Here is an 18,687-nt window from a genome sequence, read left to right as displayed (position 1 = left end):
TCATTTTTTGTCTACCTCCTGTAGTCCCGTTCTTTTTTCTCATCTATATTGCTACAAGTTCTTAATTTGTACGATTAAGGACAAGCCGCCGTTCATCCGTGCTCCGACGGGATCTCTCTCGAGCGTGGGTGACGACGAAGGTCTAACAACGTAACGCTACAACCGCGGTATCTTAGGTGCTTCTCACCGAATATTGCACATAAGTTACTCAGTATTTGGCGTGGCATCTTCGTCAGCAAGGGTGTTTCATGTTTGAAAGGTTCCCATGTCCAGTGCACCAAACGGTTGACCCTGAATTTTCAGTCCTGCCCTGCTCGGGTCACCTCTCACACGCTTTCTTATTTCTTGGTTCCATGGGTTCAGATATCCTTTCAGATTCAGTTTTGAAGACGCGTCTCGGCTGTTTCACTTCCTGAGTTGTGCTCCTTAATTTCTCTGAAGCAGACAGACAAGTGTTAACATATGCCAAAATTTTCGTAGGATTAGTGTACCCCTCTAATCATTTCAGCACACCACGTCTGCAGTATGTTCAAGCTTAGCTGCATGGCTTCGACAAAGGGATGATGCGAATCCATTTTGGGTCTTTGATACTCGCCACGTCAGCAAATGAGCGGCATTCGTGCAACCTATGCATTTTTAATGGCAGTTGTAGGACAAGCCAGTGGCCAAAACACGAGACTTCCTACTTAACTGATGTCATAGCCATGAAATGCCGCTGGTGACAGGTGAGAAATTAAGATTTTCAGAACATCCTGGCTCCTACTACGTAACAATTCAAACCCATTAGTTAACTGAGGAAAGAACAATTCAAATCATATGTTAATCGAGGAGAGAGAGAGAGCAGGACGTTGCACAAGAACAGGACCGGGTCTCCTTTTCGTCAACGGCGGTTTGGAAGCAGCAGTCTGCGCTCTAATTCGTGATAACAGCCTTTCCATTACGATTTTTTAATTAAGAAAAGAAAGTCCTCTTAGTGGCATGCCTCTTATCTTCAGCTGTTGCTTCCTTGCTGTTTCGAGAAAAGGAGATTGTTTTTTTCTCTCTCTCTCTAGTTCTTCCTTGTTCAGCTCCCTTTGGCATCACGTCTCGCAATTAGGCCCTGCGTCAAGGTGTCTTGTAACAGAGAAATTTATGATCTTGGCATTCTTGTCTTCCCACGATCGGTAGATGAAGAGGTGAAGAAGAATTTGAGAGGATCCTAAAGAATTTGTTGTCTAGGTAAGCCTCTGGATCGACCCAATTCTTTTTTTTTTAACACCGGACCCCTTCACCCGGGGCCTTCATTGGAGGCCAATCGGGAAGGTGCGACGCCGGGAGATCGAACCCGGGCGGGCTCGACCACACCCTGTGGCTTTGCCATCGGGCTCCATGCTCGATCGCGATCGACCCAATTCTTGCTGTAGTCGGCTGTCCCTTACGGGCTCCCTCCCTGTTGTTGCAGGTAATAAGTCACAAGTTAGCGTGCCCCTACTGCCGTGCCATGATCTACCAGGACCCCAACGTCGTCATCTACTACTACAGCAGGTGCCGCACGCCCATCCGAAGTAAGAGACCCAGCACGACATCTGATCTGGCTATGTGTTTCGATCGGCAGACGACGTTGTTCCTTCCTAGTTGCCAAGCAGCACCCAGTGCGGTCAATTGATTGTTTTTCTTTTGCATTGCTGCAGGCAAGAATCCGAAACCAACCGACGAGGCCAAATACGCTCTCTCGCAGCTCGTGATCCTCTCTGCCGACACCGCGTCGGTGTTCTCCAACGAGGTGTCAGCACCGTCCGTCGGGAGGTAGACGAAGGCTATCATGGGTCATTGCGGGCCAAGGCCAGACCGAGTGGTGAAGAGGGCAAGGTAGAAGTTAGGCCGCATCGTGGGCTACGCGTCGGGCAGGCCAACCGCAAATACAACTAGCGGGAGTGGCTGGTGGGCGCTGGTGGTGGGCGCGAGTGAAGGGGCGTTGCGTGTGGCTATTAAAGGACGAGCTATAACCAGAGAGAGACATGAGAGATATGAACACACTTGTGAACTCCTTCCCCTCTGAATTCTTTCGTATTTCCTCCCCCAATTCTTCCCTTCCCAATCTATATGAATCGTTCTTATGTCAAATTGGTATCAGAGTCTCGCAACCCTGGAGGTTCCAAAGTATCTTCAAGTTCCTCGGTATCGTACTCAGGAGCAGCAACACATGGAGGAGCACGACCAACAGATCGCAGAACTCCTTCGATCCGTGGCGCAAATCGAACAACGGGCCACCGCGACACAGGAGATGGTGGCTACTCAGATGGCGACCCTCGAGTCGCTGACGAAGTGGAAGCTGGAGATGGAAGCGGTGGTGACAGAGATGAAGGTGGAGTTAGGCAAGTTGCAGACTCAGGTGGGGCGGATCACGAGCAATCTGGTGCTCAGCATTCGTCTCAGCGATCTGCCTCCTCTTCTACCACCAACGAGGAAGGCCCAGGGCGAGCGATGGATCGGATTTGCGGAGGAGGAGCTCGACGCCACCGCGGAGCGTGAGATCAGGCCGGATGGCCACCGCTTTCATCACGAACACTGGGGAATGGGGAACGGGGTAGTCACTACCTTGTCGCCAGCCCCGGGCAAGGGTAAGAATCTTCAACACAAGTTCCACAATTCATTCCAGGAGGAGTTCAATTGGGGTGATCATCAGTTGCACAACTCTTACCATCACACACCACTTCCGAAATTGGATTTTCCCCAATTTTGTGGAGATCGGCCAAAACTATGGAGGAAACACTGTGAATCGTATTTTCGAGTGTTTGGGTTGAGTCAGGATAGTTGGGTGAGCATTGCCATGATGCATTGGACTGAAGGGGCGCTAGATGGTTGGAGAGTGTTAATCTAGATCATCTAGATTGGGGAGAATTATGTGAGAGGGTGGAGGCCAAATTTGGCAGGGATGTATTCTTGCTAACTTTGCGCCTGTTCTTCCAGCTTAAGCACCAAGGGTCGGTCGGGATGTATGTCGAGTAGTTCGATGAGATGATGCATACCATGCTCGCTCATCAACCTCAGTGGGATTCTATGTTCTTTGTGTCACGTTTTATGGATGGGTTGAGGGAAGAGATTAGGGGAGTAGTGCTGTTACATCGATCGAAAGAATTGGATACTGATGCTTCCTTGGCGTTGTTACAGGAAGAAGTACTGGACATGATGAAATGCAAGGAGGCGAGTGGGACGGAGCCGATTGCCGCAGTGGCTCACAGCACAACACGCTCGAGTTATCCACTGCTGCCACCACCGAATCGGCCTGGAGCACAATCGCTGGCACAATCAGAGGACGGCAGAGGCATAGAAGGCGATCGGCAGAATGGAGGAGTGCCTTGCTGCGTTGAGGGCGTACCGCAAGGCTCGGGGCCAGTGCTACACGTGTGGTGAGAAATGGATTAGGAGGGATCACTGGTGCTCACCTACGGTGCAACTGCAGGTGGTGGAGGAGCTGCTGAACATGTTGTCCTTGGAACCTGAGAACCCCACGGAAGAACCAAAGGAAATCGAGCCAATGGAGGAAAAACTTGATGTCCATATCTCGGGAGGTCGTGACCAGTACTGAGTCCGCTTGGACAATGCAACTGCAAGGACTCATCCAACGCCGAGAGGTACTAATGCTGGTGGACTCCCGGGAGCTTGAACAGTTTCATCAGCGAGGAAGCTGCTCAACACCTGAGGAGGGGTCCAGAGCCTTAAGGCCAATTCATGTGCGCATTGCTGATGGAGGCTTACTAACCTGCACTCGAGAGTTCCTGGAATGCGAATGGTGGATTGGTGGAGAAACCTTATGTACAATGCTCAAGGTATTACTTCTTGCTGGTTATGATGTCATACTAGGGATTGATTGGCTGGAAGAGCACAGCCCGATGGAGGTGCACTGGGGAAGTAAGCTGATGACCTTTGAACACCGAGGAAAGAAGATAGAGCTGTAGGGTGTGGCACCAAAATTTAGCATAGGAGCAGTGCTGACTAGCGCACAGATGGAAGGTCTGAAGAACTGGGGGGGCTATTGCTCGATTGGTACAAGTGTGTGCACTAACGATGCAAGATGATGAGCAAGATATGCCAGAGGAGATCAGACAGTTGGTACATCGCTTCGCTTAACTATTCCAGGAGCCTACTGGCTTGCCTCCGCCCGATAGTTCGATCATGTCATTTCGCTACTGCCTGGAGCCCAACACATCAACTTGCGACCGTATCGGTACACCCCAGCATAGAAGGATGAAATCGAGCTTCAGGTGAAGGAGATGCTGCGGCAAGGTGTAATCCAGCTGAGCTCGAGTCCTTTTGCATCCCCGGTGTTGCTTGTGCAGAAGAAGGATGGAACGTGGAGGTTTTGCGTAGACTACCGCCATCTGAACACGGTCACCGTAATAGGAATGGACCAAAATAGAAATGGAGTGTGGATCAAGTGTTTCTCCAAAGTACTATTGCATATTCATTCATGGATACAAATAACTTGATGCTTAATAGCTGGCACATAAGTAGTAATTCGATCAGTAGAAGTAAGTCTTTTGGATATTTACTCGGTCTATAATGTACCACTGTCTGATTAGAATGGTGTCACTATGGGTGACCAGAAATAACTAAAATGGTGTATTATGAGAGCAAATCTCACAATGGATATATCAATATCAATGTCGTCCATACAATCTAAATTCATTTTTATATATTGTTGTTCAAACCTAAAGGTTGACTAGCACAAAGTCTAGGGTGACTTGTATTTGCAAGGGGAGCATTTGCCAACTTGGCATAGGAAATATATTTGTGAAGCAAGAACCAATTCCTGAGAATTACTGTCCTGTTAGATATAGTCTTAATATTGTTGGGTAAGTGATTCTAATATACAATGCTATTAAAAACTTAGTACATTACTAAATCCTCTAAGGAAGCTGACTTAACATCCATCTTAGAAGCAATGGATTGAAACCATTTTCCATAACAACAATAATTTGAACAGTATGAGATATCATATGGAAAATTCTGGCTACTAACCTTACACAAACTCAAGAACCAGATAGAGGCAGTCAATCCCAGCGGCAACATCGGAAGAAACTGTCCCACCATCAGGATTTCTAGTGTAATTCGTGTACTAAATGGCTATACTGATTCACTCCAATCAATGCCCTTTCAATGACTTGTAGAGCTGCATTTAGATGTGTGTTTGATATAATATTGACAATTTTTCTAAGTAGCAATCATCGTCTCGATTTCAATGAATTTAATCTATTCTGCTTGTCGACTAAATATTTAGGAAAAACATAACCAGATGCATTCTGTAATTAAAGTGTTTTTGTACTAGAGCCAATCTCATGGGTAGGCAGAGTTGCATTCTTTCCTTGAAGTAAGATGCATTTTCCAATAGCCCTCAAGTGGGCATTTACTATCTGAGTATACAGTTCTATTGAGACGTTGAGCTCAGGCAATGTAAAAGCACTTCCTAAAACTTCAAGATATCTCCATCAATCCATACAAGAGAAAACATGCGTGGCCAACTAGACATGTCTGAAACTTTCTGTAGAGTGGCAAAAGCTGTCCCAACCATTGTGCCCAATGAAAGCTGTCAGACAGGGCTGTATATCTGCCTAGAATGATCGCTTAGTAAGGATAGAGTGGCATGTAGTTTAACAATAGCAGCAGATACATTGTAGACCTCCCTCAAAGTGAATGCTACGGGTGGACATTCACCTTTCAAAAGGTTTTTCCAAAAGAACATTTTGCATAGCCTGTATATTAGACAGATTAACACCATGAATTTCACATGATACCCCTGATATGCCATTTGAGTGGGCAAGAAATTCATTATCCATTACATCATACTTTTTCCTTTCATCCATGGCTGCATCAATATTCAAAAAACCATTCTCACAATCCAGCTCTTGTGAAAGACGAACAGAGATTAAGTCAACAGAGCCAGAATCCTTGTTATTAGCCATAAACAACACATGAAGGCAAATATCTACAAAGGTCTCAAATTTAGCAATATACCCACGAAATCTGGAATAATACTGAAGCATCATTCTTTTTTTTTTTCCTCTAAGCTTGCTATTGGATAATTTTTGAATGTGCTTTCTAATGCTGAAATGAGACCCCACAAGAATCCACCTACGCAAGAGATGGTGCATTATAATCCATTCCAACATACCGTGTTATGATAGTTTCCGAATTTCATAACACACTTGCTATCCTTTAAAGTTACAGGTATACCAGTTGTAGTCTTCTGCAACAGTTCAGCCGTACTTTTGACACACTTTCAGGCTGAATTTTCTAATATATCAAATGTCTGTTCATCATGTTGTGAAGTCTTGCTTTCAATAGGGCTACCACTCAGGGAGGATTTAATTCATTTCTTGTTACCCAACAAGCAACATAATGAATTCGCATTCGCTAGTGTAGAAAATAACTCTGATGTCTTATCTACCAAGGAGAATATGGTATTTTTCACCTCATCATTACACTCATCAAATGTTTTATGTGACGAACCAACAGTTTCCTGAACATATCTCAAGAAACAAACCAGGGAATACGAATTACCAAAATTTTCTGATGAGGTAAAGTATTGCTTTGAATCTGGGCGCTCTTTACAAAATTTCAAGATGATATTTTTCATTGCCCTACGACAACATATAAAATGCAGTAGCTTCATGGGATTGCAGGATGCACAGCAAAGACCTAGCAATTTCGGTAGCAGGAGTCTGCAAGTGAACAGAACAATTAATGGTCAGCAACAAGATCATCACAATGTTAACAATGCAGTTAAGATTTGTGCACATTGGCACCTACTTCCCTGAATTTTTTGACAACCCACATTCCCAGGGCACTAGTTATATTAACTGACACAGTCTATCACGATATGTTATCACATGATAAGTTGAGCTTTATGCAGTGAACAGTGAACACACAGAAAATGAGTAGAAACTAGAGATCATGATATCAACAAAATCAAACATAAAAACTGAAAACATCTTAAGTACAGATCAATGACTATGTTAACAAGGTTTTTGTGATTCCATGAAAGTTTTAACTACCAACAAAGACACTAATCAATGACGTTAGCCATGTTTGTGTTGGCTTGAATGTCAACAATCATCATGATCAACAACAAAAAAAAAGGAAAAAGACATATTGTTCTCAAATATTTGGCTCTTTACCAAATTACACAATACATATACCATCCAATTCTCTTCCTCCGTTTTCAAAATACTTTTCACTTTTGAGCTTAATGTTAGATTTTCCATGTACTTAAGTATTTAGTTAGGTAAAGTGGAAATAGTATTGTTAGATTTGCTATCTAAGATACTTTAAGTATGTTATATATTTATAGTTGTTTGCATATGTATTTGTTTAACAAGGTATTGAAATAGTTCAATATGCAGGATTCAAGAAAGGTTTTCTGCCAATATCACATGGTATTAGTCTTAGAAAGAGTCAGTGTCCCACAACACCTGATGAGCAGGACAAGATGAGTGCGATCCCATATGCTTCGGATATTAGATATATCATGTATGCCATGCTTTGTACGCACCCAGATATCTCCTATGCTATGAGTGTTGCTAGCAGATACAAATCAAATTCAGATGAAGCTCACTGGGTAGCAACTGAGAATATCCTAAAGTACTTCAGAAGAACTAAGGATACGTTCCTAGTCTATAGAGGAGCTCATTGTACATTGTTATATTGATGCTAGCTTTCAAATTGACAAGGACGATTTCATATCGTAGTGTAGATTTATGTTTTGCCTTAATGGAGGCGCGGTGAGTTGAAAGAGTTCCAAACAAAAAATGCTTGCCGATTTAACGACGGAAGCCAAGTACATAGCAGCTTCTGAAGCCACAAAAGAGGTTGTTTGATCAAAAAAATTATTTCTCAGTTGGGTGTGGTCTCTAGTGCATCTAGTCCAATGGATCTCTATTGTGATAATAGTGAAGTCATTGCATAAGCCAAGGAATCTAGGTCAGATCAGAAGTTCAAGCATATACTACGACGCTATCACCTCATACGAGAGATTATAGATAGAGGTGGCGTAAAGATATGCAAGGTGCACATGGATTCGAATATTGCTGATCCGTTGATGAAGCCTCTTTTGCAGCCCAAGCATGAGGTGCACATGAGATCTATGGGTATTAGAAAATTGCATGATTGAGTCATGTGCATGTGAGAGATGCCTATGTTTATGTGCTTTTGAATAATCGTTTATTTGGTTCCTTCAATAATTATCATTTACGTTGATCAACAAGTATGTGACTTGTTTGTGAAACTCTTTGTTGTATTATGATGTTAATTCTAAATGATCCCTAATCTCATATCATTATGTGGGACAATAATGATTCATAGATTAGCGCATTGATTGATAGATGATCATGTTTCACAGATCATAGATATGGATATGTCAAATCAATAATGTGGACACATGTTAGAAAACATGGTGTTGGATTAAACCACCTTGAGACACTACTGGGATGTTATTCATTGTGCCATCAGTTGTAGTCTCGAATGATGTACCTGCAGAATCCTTTGGTCTAAGATCGTCATTGATTCCCAGAATATGAAGTAACACACTTAGGGGCTTCCAAACGCTACTCTGTAACTGGGTAGTTATAAAGGTAACTTTCGGGTATGCTATGAAACATGTCTTAGGATGTGAGCGATCAAGATGGAATTTGCCCCTCTTAGATAATGAGAGAGATATCTCTGGACCCTTCAATATGGATGGATTAAGAAAGTGCATGGTCATGCCAATATGATTAAAGAGTTGATCACAAGATAGTAATCCACTATGAGATCGAGTGAATGGTCGAGCTATCACAAGGGTTACACGTATCTCGCCTTGAGCTTGACTGGTACTGTGTGGTAAAGGGATTGGTGCATGAGTATATCAAGGTTCAGCCGATATGATCTTTGTGTGCATTCAGGAGTTAATATGTCCTATTAGGTATCACTATTGATTTGCAATTCGGAAATAGCTTCTGGGTAGCGATTGTTTATACATGAACCTAACGGGTCACACACTTAAAGGGATGGAATTTAAAACTTGCATGATCGACTCTAGTGCAAGTGGGAGATTGTTGGTGATATACCATAGAGACGATCATATATGCAGATTGGATTTCCAAGTGGGATTTAATATGATTAAAAGTCTATTAGGGTTTAAAGTCGTGATGGGTTTTAATGTGATTAAAGTCTCATTAGCGTACTTTATATAAGAGGAGGTAAGGGTTATGGGTGCATTGATTCGACCATCAAAACTTTGGCCACCACCTCTTCCCAAACTCCCTACAAAAACCCTAGTCGGGAGCGGTAATAGCGCACCGGCGTACGATGTTTCATCCATATATGTGTGGATACCGTAGAGACGCTGCTGCTGTTGCTACAGTGCTGATCATTGGCAAGGATATTACGACGTGATCGACTACTTCCTCTTCGTGATCGATGAGGTGGTTGGCATGATCGACTACTTCTGCTTCGTGGTCGCAGAGCTGCTTGGAGCTGGTCGGAGAGTTGCGTCTTCTGTATTGACGTGCACAATGTTGGATCGGTCTACTCCAACTCTTCTTCCGCTACACTGCGTGTCTTATAATAACGATCTATGATCCCCTACTCGTATGGTTTCTTGGTTGAACACGGTAGAGAAGATTTTATTTTATGCTAGCGTAGCCTACCCGTTCCTAATAGTCTATGGTGTCGAAAGTTTACTCATCAAATTTGGTGAAGTTCACTAAAAACTGAAATGAGGTAAATGGACACGAATGTGCATTCTAATTGTACTTGAATTTTATTTGTCAGAATTTGAGAGAGGGGCGTTTAATACGATTGCTGTGATATGCAAGTTTCCACACACAAATATACAGCAAAACCAAGACAAAATACTATGATGTGTTCCGTATCAGTAGGGATGAAAACGAACAGGAACGGTCAGGAAAACCCCCTAACCGTTTTCATTTTCACATTTTCTCTCAAAAACGGAATCGAAAACGGGAAAGCCGGAAACGGGTACGAACTCGGGAATGTCGGGATATCAAAAACGAACCAATCCGAACATAAATATGCGGGTATCAATCAGGAACCGATAATTTAAAATGAGAATACCGATCCATAGAACAATGATTTCAAGCATTGCCGCGACACATAATTAATTCAAACCAACAAAAGTAATTTATATCATACACAGATGAACCACGTAATGATATAATATCAACTGAAAAACAACTACCATATCGTAACTCGAGTACTCGACATAACATACAATCACACAGACTAGGATTGGAGATGGTGCAAGAGCTTGAACAATATCAGTAGGTCAGCAGCCGATTGAGACTGGACCACTAGGATCTGGTTGAACTTTGGGATAGATGTTATGTTTGGACTGGCCGGTCGGGCTTGTATGTGGGCTACATTGTGATTTGTGAAGTTTGATCTCAATTAGAAAAACGGAAAATTCTAGATTAAAAACGGGAAATCCGAAAACGGTCGGAAAAACCCTATAACCGTTTTCATTTTCACATTTTCTCTCGAAAACGGATGAAAAAATATACAAAACGGATCGAAACGGAACGGAATTTATCCCGTCCGTTTTCATCCCTATGTATCAGGTTATGTACAATTATGTAGCAACGGTATCTTACTAGCAAGCTTGTTCTAGCTTGTGGGTTATGCTGGCTTGGATTGTTTCTAGTGGATCTAATACTTTGGTTTAAACCGCGTGCTGGGATGAACTCCAATCCCAACTGAAACTCAGCTAAAATAGGTGATTAACAATAAGTTTTATACAGCAAATAGGTGATTTTGACCCCTTACAATATTTCTGATTTGTTGACATGATGAATTTATGGATAACAAGAAAAATAATTGACATAAAAACAAAGTCAGTGTATTTATGCATTTTCACTTGCATAATGCACTAATGCAGACAGTTGGACAGTTTATTGTCGGCAACTGGCTACTCACTGCCCATTTATTGAGTTTTGGGATATGCACACTAGACGTTAAAAATATGTTATGGGTTAATTATTCTGATTAACGTTTGTTGAAAACTTGCCATGTTTTATGGACGTGAACACTAAGATATGATTGAAAGGAAAGATTTTTACAATCAATTATCTCGATTTACCAATGATGTGAGTTTCTTTCAAACTTTTTTTTTTAAGAAAATGTCCAGGGCTCAGACTCGACTCTCTGGGAGGTAGCCTCTCTACCACCAGACCATTGGCCTATCTCCTATTTTATATCAAGATAAACTTTAAAGATTTTCAGGCTCCTTCTTTGACTTGAAATTAGTTGACTGAATCTTTTCCGTGGAAGATTTTCATGTGATTTTATTATCTTTGTTGGAATACAGGATGATTTGCTCATGGAATATTTCAGTAATTTACTTCAATTTGTGAGGAGCCGCGTTTGTAAGTTGCAGAAAACTTAAATGCCAGTTGATGTACATGTTATTACCCATGGGAATATGTAAACAAAAATGATTATCCATATTCTCTTTTCAGCTGAAGACCTGATATAAATTTTACACTGATCGCCCAAATATTGCTGATGTTGAGCCAGTTGTGAAGAACTTCGCCATGACGTGGAAAAGTGCTCTAGAGCTCATGCACAGCGAAATTGTAACTTCTTTCAGTAACCTTTTGTCTGGGATGGAGATTCTAAAAGCAGCAATGGCTCAGTTGCTAAATGACTATAACAGACTCTCAGAATGTGTGAAAAAAAAAATCACCAGGGGTTCAGCTTTGAACAGAAATATTGTTTCCATTACCTCGATTTCATATGAAATCAGGAAATACTCAAGAACACTGTAGTTGCGTATTATGGTGTCCAAGAAATTGTAAAAGAAAAGTTATAAAAATTATCAGCATCAATAATTTTTGTACCTTCCAGCAAATATGTGCCATTTGACAGTTGTAGTTTGATTTCAAAATTAGGAAACTGTCAAGAAAAAGTTTGAATATTTAATGTATTGTTATTATTAGTATGTTATTCAAGTTTATCAGTCAGACTATACTGACAACAATGACCTAGTCATGCTTTATTTCAGAAAATTGGTAATTTACTAATGTAATACCTACATTAGTTTCCAAAGTTTACCGAATGCAAAAATACGTGATTCTGCATGAAAGAGAAGTTTGTTATGTAGTAACAGGTTAAAGTTAAAGCGATTAGCAAGAATACAAAAGATAATGTGCTACAGATTTTTGGGATGTTTATCCAGTCTTAATTTTTATCATTTCCATTATAGTAGTACTTTTTCATGGAAAATTGTAAAGTATCTAATATTACATGCAGTTTTCTTGCATTTACTTTTTATTCACCCGAAGCTTGATTATATAAGTGAATTACCGTAATATGCGGCCCATAAAGTGCATTCCTCTGTTAGCTTTGTCCTCTAGCTATGATAGAATCAAGACATTTTGGCACACTTGACATTTTGATTGAGTAGTTTCGGTTTGCAGATCGTTGTCAACTGTTGACGGTAAGTATGCTTTAGCTTGTCTTTTCCTCTCTTTTAGGCATTCATCATTTTCTCTTGGGTGTAAATAAGGTTCTAGAGAGAGAAAGACGCTCTCATATCAAACTATTGTGCCTGGAGCTGGTCCAGTTGGAAATCTATATGCTAATCTTGTAAGTATTCCAATTCTTCTGGTGTTAACTGTATGGAATCATGAAGTTCAAATATTCCGTTGGCAATTATTGCAAATTGGTTTGAGCATGATGTCCTAATTTCGGTTTTTGCATCCTGAATATTTATTTCACAATTATGGATCTTGGTAAGTCAATTCTTGCACAGATGACTAAATAAATCATATGATAACTAAAAAGGTAGCTGCTACCAGGATCTCATAACTTGCAACAATCTACTGAGGGATTGTCACTAAAATGTAAATTTTGAGGTTACAGTACTCAGTACTGTTCTTTGAACTGTCCTTCCATGAAAACTGATAGTAAACAGCTCTAATGTCTGGTGGCCTGTGGGAATTTGAAGTCTTACCCTACTGACCTACTCCTAGCTGCCATTAATTCATTATCAAACTTCTGTTTTGCGTTTGTTGTTCTTCTTCTTTTCTTTATCATACATAAATCTAGGATTACACGTTGTCTGCTATGTGCTCCTTGATGATGCGGTTTTTTTTCCTTGTAGTACTATATGTCACCAATGATTTCCTTAATTACATTTGAAAACCAAGGAAGAATGCTTGAAATCGGTACAAAATGTGATTTCACAAGTTGGAAAGGGTTGAGGCCAAACAGCACCTTTCATATCCCTTCTCCACTGAAAGGTGATGCACCTATCTTATCCATTATTGGCAGTTTGATAAAATTATGCAAATATTTATTGAACTAGATTAACCAACCATGCGGCTTTACCCTTGTCCGTCTTAAGTTTATTTTGCGTTGACGCAACTAATCTGTTTCGTAAGATCAGAACTGTTGCCAAGTTCAATCATACTACATGCGAATCATCGTTCGTTCTTTAGAATTACATATCACTGTTAGACACCATAAAGTTTGCAAAATGTTCGCCTATATCCACACTTCACAAAATGCCAGATGTTCCGCATACTCGCAGTTCCAATTACTCATTCTCAAGGACCTTCATAAGGCTATTTTTTGTTTTTTCAGAAAATATGCAGCAGAGCTACATATCTTTTTCAAAAGGCTATATTAGCTCAAGTACCTACTAAAGATGGCATCTACTTCCATGGATGTGCGTAGGAGCGTGAAAAACCTTCAGCAAACTTGTAGCATAACAATAGTCGTTAATCGTCGGCATGGCATCCCATGATGTGTGATGATCGAACACTCCAATGTGCCCCATGTTCTAGTGGGTTAGTACCTACGGTCTCCTGTTCTTGCTCATCTGCAGCCACCGCCCACCCCTGATCAATGTCATCTTCATTCTGCAGGGGGAAATCCATCAAGCAAGTGATAATGGAAACCATATCCATCACATCCCCATCTTGATCGCCCAATCTTATCCATTCATCCTTCGCTATCCTCCAAGATATCTCAAGATCAAAAGTTGGACCAGATTGTTAAGTTCTTAACGTACGTTGATATCAGATGTCATGGTAAGGTAGTAGTCCATTCTTGCAGAAATGGGAAGAACAGAACGTGGTGGACGAACGACTGCTTACGAAACCGTTGTCCAGGCTATTCAAGCTCACTGCACACGTACTATCAAAACTGGGTAAGTAAAAACCTGTACAAATCACAAGAGAGCAAGGTGCAAGCAGAACGAAATTTACCACGCACCCTGAGCTGTCAGGTACCTGTTTTTGCCCAGATAATCTGTCTCTGTTTCTGTTACATGTCGTCATGCAGTCGCATACCCAAATCTTTTCGGAAAGCGAAGTGAAATGCTGGTTTGGTGCGCTGCAACTTTGCATGCAACTAAACGCCCAGTCGGCGATGCGTCTTGCAGGAATAAAGCTTCCCCATCCGCATCCAGCGCCACCGGAGCACAACCACACCACTCATCCACTAGGCCAAAAAGCGGCGGCCGGAGCGTCCCCTCGCCGCCGTCCATTGCCTCAGGTAGCTATCCATCCGGCCTCCGTGACCGTGACCCTTGTCTATCGATCTTGTCGTAAAATGCAAATTCCCCGACAGAGCGGCCGGAGCCGTGCCATGCTTGCTCGTGATGATAAATTGATAGCATCGCCGTCGTCTCCTCGTGGGGCCTGCCTCTTTTGGTGCCTAGCTTGGCTTTCAGCCTTCCTAAGCTTGTCCTGGGAAAAGCCGTACTCCCTTTCGCCTGCACTGTGACTACGCTGGAGTATCTAGGCACAGTCGGCAGAAAGGGTGCTTTGCATTGGGCTAGAGTCGTCCTTGCTCATATCGTCCTAGATACGTTCGTACCTGTGACTGTGTGACGTCGTGTGCGGTGAGCTTCCGGCAACTGTAGGTGATGCTAACGTTGTCGGGTGGTGCCCGTGTAGTAGGCTAGTAGCATATATAGCTGGATGCAACGTTGAGGCCATTTATATCCATGATTATCCTGCCGCTCTACTCTGTGAAGTGACTATATGTACTGTCACGCAAACTTCAAATCATAGATGTGTGCCGACGATTTGCGACCGTTCTTGGCCAAGATCAGCACAACGCACCAAGACGTCCGTGTCCCGTGTGCCGCCGTTGTGCACGCGAGTCGACGTCGGCGCATGCTAACCTTCATTTACAAATAAATTGACTACTTTGAATTTGACTGTTTATATTTTGACTAACAATAAATTGTGAAATGTTTAGTTAATCAAAATAGCAAAAGTGTCATTAGGTTAACCGTCAAAAATACTTTAAGAATATCATATACTTATAAATATTGGCTAACAAATTTATTAGGAAAATTGACGGTCAAACTTTGAACAGTGAAATCATAGTTGTCAATTATTTATGTTAGTGTGACAGTAAATATGTGCAAGAGTAAGGTTTCACTTACCGAATGGGCTTTGGTTACCGAGCCCGCCTGGTAATTGAAAATGCACGGTTATCATGATAACCGCTCGAAATTTAGTTGAAATTCACACAAATTTATTTGCTAAAATTTGAAATTTGAAAAAAAAATGTCAGATTCTACGTTCGATAACCGGTCGAATCGGACCAATTACTGAGCGATTTTCTCGATTTATCGAGCGGTTTTCTCAAATTTTTCGTATTGTTGGTAACCGCTCGGTTTTCTCGATTTATCAAGCGGTTTTCTTGATTTTCAGTGAAGTTCAACAAAAAAACCTAAAAATTAGCTTAATCTTATAAAATCAATAATTAATTCATCTGAGCTTCAAATCAAGTGAAACAAATTTTGTTGGTTTCCTTGTAATATGATCTACATGATAAAAGTATTTATACTCATAAAAAAGTTGAAATTTTTCTGTAAGAAAATGTATTTTTTAAACCAAGTTAAATGCATAGTTTACTCTTTGCTAATCCAAAAATCATGAAACTAATTTTGTTAGTCTTATTACATGATCCTATGTCTTTTAAAAATACATGAACTCATGAATTAGTTATTGTAACATGTAGGATTGTGTAAATATGTTGAGACTAGATTAATTCATAACTGACTCATCACACCTCCAAAATTAGTGAAAGCACTTTTATTAGTTTATTTATACTATGCTTTATGTAAAAATAATAATGGTAGACATGAAAATGTTAATTAAAGTGCTGTTTCTTAACATGTTCACTTTATGCTTGTGAATATTGTAAAAATTATGGAGAAATTAATAAAACTCTAAATGAAGTGAAATCAATTTTAAAGATACGTTCTACATATGAAAAATATGTGTTTGCATGTTAAGCTTTTTCTTAACATGAGTTAATAGCTGAGCCGCACGCTTCAATTTTTTCTTTTTTTCAAACTTCCTCCCTATAGAATATGATGCAAACGATATTATTTTTGAAATTTGTTTTCACAAAAGGTCTTAGAATTGTCTCTAGTTTTTTTAGGATTTTGTTTGAATTTTTTAATTCAAATTTGGTTACCGTTCGGTTTCTAAAACCAAATCAAAGCGTAAGCTCGATAACCGCGAATTTCGATCAGTCGCTATCGATAAATTAAACCCTGCCGAGAAGTACTCCAGGTCACGGGGAAACCTATGGATTGTACCAGCAGACCCAGAGCGACATTGTGTGTTCCAGCTTTCACCTGACTGGGAAGAAAAGAAGTGGCGGTGTTCGATGACGTACAAGCATGGCCGTGTTCGGTGTTTGAGAGATGCCTAGAGTGAAACCAAAATAATCAGGGAAGGCAGCATACAAGCCACATGAATCCACGCGGCGCCCGGGGTGCGGGATGCCGACGCCGCCGGTTCCGAGGTGCGACCGCCTGTGACGCCGCTGCATGCCTCATGGTCACAGTATTTATTGTTCTTCAGCGACTTCGGATCTGCCGGTCTGTGTATCGGCGAGCTGGGCGGCCCCCGAGAAAATATTTTTTTAATAAAAGATTTATGTGAGATTCTGGTACATCAACATATCATTTAATTTAACAATTAGATTAAAGAGGTGAGAGAATACACATGTCATTATAGATAAAAATATTTTTCATATGACACGATACTATAAAATTTACTTTCTCTCTGGAACAGATTGCTTGTGCGTGAAACATCAGGTGCGCCTGCTACCAACCTGGTCCCTCGCCCTCTGAGACGGCCGTGCGACTGTGATCTGGCGTGTTGTGTGCTTATGCCGAATTGCTGATGCATGTCCTGACCTCTGCTGAATCACTTAAGTAGCGCTAGGCTAGAGCTACTCGAATAATTTCGGATTTTAAAAAAAAATTGAAGGGCAGTGGTAAGACCGGTAAGGTCAAAAATCGAAATTTTCAGATCTGATTTTGATTAAATTTGAATAATTTTGACTCAAAATCGGCCTAATTTTTTTTCCATGCCGCTAGGAAGCTCAACATGCCGTACACAAACAAATTCGTTCGTTTATGCTTTTCATATGAGCCAATCTCTGCAAGATACCTACGTCTGCCACTAAGTACTCAATAGTTTCATAACACAGATTTGGGACATGTACATTACAGAAAATTAAGCTCAAGATTCCCTTGCAACTTATTGTACGTGCTTTGTTTGCGCAAGCAAACTCGAATTCGCACGCAGATGCTACGAAAGTACCATGGGGCTAGGACGAGGAGTGTAATCTATCGGTCATCATGCGCCACCAGCGCACACCACGCCCGGGCCCAGCTCCCTACCAACCAGTTGGATATGCAAATAATGCAGCCCAAGCTCCATCGATGGATCGCAGAACACAGAATGCGAGACCGTCGTCTCTTAGCGGCAGGTGCGGAGGGTAGGGCAGGTTGCGCCCATGTGCAACCAATAGGCTCCGGCACCGTGGCAAAAGATAATGCAAGATCGGTTGGCTCGTCTCGTCACAGAGGAGTGAGCTTCACTGCTGCCGCATGCGCTTTCTTTTTTGTTGCTTTCTTGCCTCTGCCAATCGACGGCTCCGGTGCGTGCGTTTTAGATAGATAGGGTAGGGTGGTGGGTGCTCGGGGTCCGTGTACGTAGGGCCCCGGCCGGATAAGCCGCCGCCCGCGAGCACGGAGGGTTGCGGTGCGGTCCTTGCGGAGGGACGCGATGAGATAAAAAGGGAGGCGGCGACGGCGACGGCGATGTGTTGTGCTCCCGGTTTTGGGGCTTTTGGGGCTCCATCGGCGAGAGGGGCCAAGGCTATGCTATACTTTCCTCGCTCTCGTTGCGCTGTTGCTTGTTGCTTCCAGCTTTGGCGAAAAGGATGTATATTCTGTCTTGAATCTATGTTCTGGCATTGTATATATGCTCTCGTAAGCAAATTATATCTCTTTACCGGATAGGCATGTGCTATAACATGAATTATTCTCTTTACTGTGTGGAAAATGATACCGTTAAAAGAATTATTGTTGTAATCTAACTATCCATTTAATAGGGCATTTTTGTAATAATCTTATTATTTGTAAAATTACGACTAATTACCCTTACATGTAAGTTCTTTTCAACCTTGTTTGAGGACAGTGCCCGCACATATTGCTCTGTACGCAGAACTAATTGAATGATGAACTGCACAGCGCTCAAACACGGATCAAAATTCAGAAGGCTAGTAGTTCCGTCGCGTCACCCGCGGACCTCTGCGCCGCGGCGGAGGACATCGAGACGGAGTCGTGTGCGTCCCACGCATGCCCGCCGTTGTACTACGAGTACG

At 41.8% G+C, this 18,687-nt stretch overlaps 1 pseudogene; it reads right to left on the bottom strand.

The window, feature by feature from the left end:
- Positions 1-5,002: 5,002 nt before the first annotated feature.
- On the bottom strand, positions 5,003-16,839 carry LOC133904073 (uncharacterized; annotated as a pseudogene).
- Positions 16,840-18,687: the final 1,848 nt, after the last annotated feature.

The sequence above is a fragment of the Phragmites australis genome, chromosome 21 (assembly GCF_958298935.1).
Source record: "Phragmites australis chromosome 21, lpPhrAust1.1, whole genome shotgun sequence".
Classification (NCBI taxonomy): domain Eukaryota; kingdom Viridiplantae; phylum Streptophyta; class Magnoliopsida; order Poales; family Poaceae; genus Phragmites; species Phragmites australis.
Note: the sequence above shows the minus strand (reverse complement) of the source record. Positions and strands in the feature narration are given on the sequence as shown.